Source organism: Leptinotarsa decemlineata, unplaced genomic scaffold (genome assembly GCF_025532065.1).
Source record: "Leptinotarsa decemlineata unplaced genomic scaffold, Ldec_3_MD MMD2_P_RNA_scaffold_6, whole genome shotgun sequence".
Lineage (NCBI taxonomy): Eukaryota > Metazoa > Arthropoda > Insecta > Coleoptera > Chrysomelidae > Leptinotarsa > Leptinotarsa decemlineata.
In genome coordinates this window covers 16,380,911-16,387,632 of record NW_027412533.1, presented here as the reverse complement: position 1 = coordinate 16,387,632, position 6,722 = coordinate 16,380,911, and positions in this window count along the sequence as shown.

Here is a 6,722-nt window from a genome sequence, read left to right as displayed (position 1 = left end):
CAAAGTTTGAAATTTATTGTTATAAAACTCCATCTCCTGATCAATTTGTAAATTTTTTGGTCAACGTTTCGTATGTTCCAAAATATCTGAAAATGTTTTGACGATCTCTTCTCCTGTTTTCGATTTTATCGGTCGAGTCTACACGAATTTCGAAAAACAATCGATGACAACTAAAATGAGATTGAATTTTCGATTTTGATGAGTGGATAATCTCATCTCAGCCAAATCCATCTGCCATAGATCATCCAGTCCTTTGATAACGGTATGACGCCGTGGAAATTTTTTTTTAATAATTTTATGCAGTTCACGAACAATTTTTTCCATATCACTTATATACTGTCTTTAGAATTTTTCGCAATGCGCCACCGCTTCGTTTTGTGTGACACATTTGCCTGCGCCATTTGAATAACCCTCATTGAATGTTTGAAATTTAGTGTCAATTCGTTTGTTCACATTCTCTTGTTTTTGAATGTAATTAGTCATTTTTGTTACTTTATCATTAATTTGAGTTATTTGTTGTTGACATTGATCAGCTTGTTGTCGTATTTTTGTTAGTTTTTCATTTACTTGGACCATTTGTTTTTGATGTTGGCCGGTTTGATTTTGTACAGTTGTACCAATTTTGTTATCGATTCCATCTATATACTCTTAATTGACTGCATCTGATGCGTTCGTAGGTCTTTTCACATTACACAATTTCAAATTATCGAAATCAATGTTACCATCAGGTGTATGTAGCAAATTACTGCCTACTAATGATGATGTAGGATGCTTTCGCTTCCTATTGGAGCTACGTCCGAACTTGTCGATAGGCATGATGAAAATGTATCGGCATACACAAAATGATCCTATTCAACGCCTTATATTTTTCAAAATAAAATACATCTCATATTAAATGTTCATTGAATATAGATATATGTTCATTGAATATAGATATAATTTCATTGTCATGTGACGTATTTCCAGTATTCTTCGAAGCTATAAGCAACTTCAATCTATGGCATAACTCGTTTGGATAATTCCAATACACATACTCGAAGGGCTTCTCATTATATATCCAACGATGAGTGTTGATGGCGTTCGTTTGTAGAATGTTGGAACCAACTGCATCATTGCTCAGTAGTTTATCGTAACCTTTACCAAGTGTTTGAGTACGAAACATAGGTTCAATTATATCTGTCCGTTTCCATTTTTGCGTTTCCTTCATGAATCCTCGGGCATTCAGGTGGGCTTGTGTTACCTCTAACAAATGTTTATAAGAGGCTTGATCCTCTTTATTATAGTTTTCATGTTCATCGAGAAAGATCAAATCATATAGTCCTGAAGTTCCTTTGAAGGAGAGTCTTTCAGTTGTAATATTACCACGTTTATCAAAGTCAATGTACTTTCTGCCGAAGATCCATTTCAAAGAAGACTCTTCATAAACTGGTCCGAATATTTTATCGATTTAATATTCTTTAACAAAGTGTTTCATGACATGTTATAGGTGGATATTGCTCTAGGTACTCCATCATACTTTCCTCTGAAATATTTTCCATTGATGGTTGTGGTGACGATGGTGACTCGTGGAATACCTCATCATAATAATCATCCTTTCCCGTCGTTTCAGCAACATTTTTGAGTGGTAAAAATTGTGTCTCTTCAAATGCTCGAAATTGATCGAATGGTTCCGTCTTTATTTCCTCCTTTTTGATACCGTCACGTCGTCGTCTGCTCAAATGGTCTACCAATTTTTTAGAGATTTCAGCAATATCTTTCACGTAGTCTCGATATAGGTTGAAAAAACTTTTGTAAAGATTCGTCTTCTTTAGACTTTCTCAATTTTAAAGCTAAATACTTTTTTCTTATACTTTTTGAAATTTCGTTAATTTTGTTCTTGCTCACATCAACTTCTTTACTGAGCGGTTTCATATTGACAAATAACGTTTTCATTTTTATTCACGCACATTTATGTACTTGTCGAAGCCTTTTCGATATCGTCCCTTGTTCAAATCACATTCCTTGACATATTTAGGTTGATAAAACGACTTTGAGTATATGCTCGATAATGCTCTGTTGGTTTTTCCACACCCTGATAGACCGCATATGATGGCCCGAAAGGAATTGGGTAACAATTCGCCGTGTTTATTCCAATACTTGACACCATCATACAAATAGTCCAAGTTGTCTATGGGTAATGTATTGTCTTGCGGAACGACTTCTATGTTCTGATCGGTGTTTGGGAGATTCACTTCAATATGTAGCGCGAACATTGATGCTATTCATCATTCTCGATGTTGACCTACTCCGGTGCAGGTGAAGTCAATTCGCTCATCAATAAACTCCCTTTCGAATTACATATACCTGGTTATTCGTTTTGCGGACCAGGCACTAAATTGACGAAGAGATTGAACGCGGTAAAACCGGTGTAAATTCTTCAGAAGAGGCCTGTAGAGAACACAGTCAAAGCAGCATACTGTCAAAGCAACTTTTTACAATATCGTCACGGAGCTGAAAAGTGTTGGAAAATAAAGTTTGGGAACGCGTTAAATCGAAAGATGCTAAATTTGTGGAAAAAGCTGCAGCTTGGCTCGTCACTACAACAATGAAGGCGAAACGTAAGCTTGGAATGGGGGCGACCTTTCGACGTGATATGCTCCAAAAAATTACTAAAAATTGGAAGCCACATTCTACTAATATTAAAAAATCTAGTGCTTCGGCTTTGCGAGCTGCTAAAATGGCATTGAGTGAAGCTGGAGGACAAAAAATTTACGGATACCTAGGATAATTCCATTCGAAACAAAATCTGGAGGAATCCTACCACTCATACCTATATTCGCTGCCCTTTCAGCTTTGGGTTTTTTGGCAGGTGGAGCAGGCACTATCGCAAAAACCGTAATAGATGCTAAAAATGCTAAAAAGAAACCCAAAGAAGATCAACGTCACAATAAAGCTATGGAACATTTGGGCTCCGGTTTGTTCCTACGCAAAACACCACGAGAATATGGTGTGTTCCTAAAAAACAGCATCAATGACGCAACAAAGGACGAGGTCTTTACTTGAAAAAGCAAAAAAAAAACTCCGGTTGAAGCTACCTCATAAAGCATTATACGATTCGGAAATCTAAAAATGTGCCCGTCAACTGGATATTCCGCATTTTCGAGGAGTCTTTATGCGTGATGCGTTGCCAACTTGTGGTCTCGGCTGTGAGAATGTGCTATTGTAAACTTGGATTCTCAATTGAATACAGGCACTCATTGGGTAGCTTACATTAAAAACGTTAATGCTGTACAATATTTCGATAGCTTTGGTAATCTCAAACCTCCAATGGAATTGATACATTTTGGAAAAGGTGCAACGATTACATATAACAATAATCAGTATTAAAATTTTTACCAAAGTAATTGCAGACATTTATGCCTACAGTTTCTACTGCATAATGCCTGCAAAAATTATTTATTTATTTTTATTTATCGATCAAGTACACTACAGAATTATTATAAAATCCCAAATGGTACATCAAGAAAGTGGCAATTGTTGAAACCAGTCAAGCATTAGAGTTAAGTTATGAACCCTACAAGTAAAATCCTCAATATAAACTATTGTAATTGCTTAAAAATAAATAAACCTATTTATTTTTTATCAGTCCAGTACACCACAAACTATTAATAAAATACCAAATGGAACATAAAAAAAAAATATTAAAAATATAAAAATAAGCTCAAAGACATTCAACAATAATGAATAATCAAATTATAAAACAAAAACATAACTATATCAAGTACATTACAGAATTGTAACAAAGTCCCAAATGTTACATCAATGTGCAAACAAACCTCAGAATCAAGTTATTACTTCATATAAAATAAAGGTATGCATTTTCATTTGTCAAGTAGTACATTAAGTTTAAATTCAAATAAAAAAAGGCATGTACGAATACTAGAATAAGTTATGATTATTAAGAGAAATAATAAACGACTATTCAGAAGTTTAATAAACAATCTCTTGATGAAGTCGTCTAATTGCCATTTTTTTGAATTTTAAATATGACAAATGAAAAAGATCAAGTTCTGAAAAGTATGTATTGAAATTTTTTTGAAGTCTACAACTTATTGCCATCGAACCATAGTATTGTGGAATCGCAACCCAACTGAAAAAATGCGATTGCTTCTTAAGAATCTTGAGTTAACAGAAAGGCAAAGGTAATCTAAAATAGCTGAACAATTGTAGTGGAAGTTTATTAGTTTATGAAGGAATAGAACCATTGCAAGTTTACGTTTGCGAGGTAAATCCAAAGTAGGGTAGGCCAAATTTCCAAATTATATATTCAGAGAAGCGATTTTGCACTTTTTCAAACCTCTCTTTATGACAAGCCAAATAACACTATTATATTCCAAAATACTCCGAACCAGTGAAAAGTATAATGTCTTTATAGCATAATATTCTGTAATATGGCGTAATGTGGCTTTTTATTGAAAAAACTTACACAAAAAAGTTTATTAGTTGTTATTATTATGAGAATAGATGATATTTTTATTCAAAATTTTGTTGTTTCATTCATTATTAAAGGAAATGCCGTATTGACATTATATCCGTCATGTCTATGTTATTAACGCTAACGAGTCGTTCTTCCGATTTCAATCCACCCATTCGATTGGATTCCGAATACAGTTTAGCTTTGCTCAGTTTCCATTCGTACAACACTATACCAAACATTGAAGAAGGTACAAAATTTTATTATTACGAAAACGGTAGCACGACTAAAGAAAAAGTATCGATATTCCTGCTGAATCTTACGAAATTGATGATTTCGAAAATTTGATAAACAAACATATTTTACCTAAAACTTATAAGGAAAACTCTGAGGAATTTTTTATCTTTCACCGAAACATTCGATTGATTTCCGACCTGCAAATAGTTTGACTCGCATTTTGGAATTTTCATCTACTATTCTCAAACCTAACTTGCAGTACGCATCCGATCTACCTGTAGATATCATTAAAGTACGTACCATACACATAGATAGCAACATTACGTTTGGATCCTTCTACAACGACACACCGTCTCATGCGATATACGAATTTGCTGTTGATGTAGATCCAGGATACGCAATTGACGAAATGCCTAATCACCTCATATACCTACCTATTGCACATAGAGACGAAATAAACAATATTACGCTGCGACCAACATTCTAGGCTCATTGATTTTCGTAACGAAGAAATAATAATTCGTTTGGAATTGAAACAAAAGTATGTTCCTAGCTATCTATAAGAATAACTCATCACCATACGTTTCGCCAGTCTTCACCAAAACTTTTAATAGTCGACAACTATTAATAACAAAAAATAAATTATTTCTGGAATCTCTGGGTTATCATGTTATCCAATCAAGTGTTCAACATTTTCCGAAAACCGCAAAATAATGAGTCCTTACAAAAGGTAGAGTGGCGGACCTACTACCTTTACATCAAATCTTTTCGCAACAATGATGTTATTGAAATAAACATTAATTAATCAGATGCTTATGCATCACTATACGATAGTCTGTTATTTATTAGCGGAAAAGTTGAGAAGACTAAACGAGATGAACAATGCTGATGAACAATGCTGATGGTTTCATGTTTCAATCCGCTACCTATGAGCATAATGGTAAAGAACTAGAAGCGGTTCGTGAAGTTGGGATTGTTAGTACTGTCAGGAGCTTCCTCACCTACACCGATGAAGATATCAAACATTTGGCTATTTCAGGATGGACATATCCCAAGAGATTCGGCATTATTCAAACTACATCTTTAACGTTCAACTTACTCATACCCATTTCTTGAATATTTTCAATGATTATCAATGTGTTTCCTACGGCAAACATACTATCCGATTAGTACGAGCTGGAGATAATAGCAACACTTTCAAAATAGAAGAGACTTCTGGTTCACTAACATCAAAAATGTAAGTTGAGCTAGAAATTGAAAATATCGAAGTCAAAGTTGAACGAATCTTTCCCAATGATCAAATTAAATTGCAACTTCTGAAAGCTATCCAAGCTGACACTTCTATTCTAATACCGTTCAGAAAATGGAAACTCCATATGATGCCTGCTCTCATACAAGGTGCAAAAAATGAAATATGGGCCGTCAAAACTTCCTCCTTTCTCGATAGCCCTCGCTATGTTATTGTATATTTTCAAAGAGATCGTGATTACACTAAAGTCAATGATCCAACAATATTCAACCATTTGAATATCACCAATATAACGTTGACTGTAAACGGTAAGAATTACCCCAAAGAAAATATGCATCTGAATTTTAGGAAAATGAATTTTTCGCAAGCCTATTTCAACAACGCACAATTTGGTATTACCTACAAAATGACTAATCAACATAATCCTCTCATCAATATCGCCGATTTTACACAAAAATCGGGACAAAAGCATCAAAATTTCTAGTGTTGATGTGAAGCTTGAAATCGAAGCATCTGAAGGAATTCCTCAAAATACGCGAGCCTATTGCATCATTGTGCACGACACTGTCACTGAATAATCTCCCACTCAGCGAAATTATCAAAAAGTGGAACTGAAATTTGAATAATACTCCCGCTCCTACACCTCAATCAAAAATATTAAAACTTCAAAATTAGTTGTAAGGAGTGTTAGTAGTGTACAAGTTGTCATCATGAGAGTTGCAGACGTAGATATTCAGGAATTTATTGCAAATGGACTGTTCATCCCTAAATAACTCACCATCG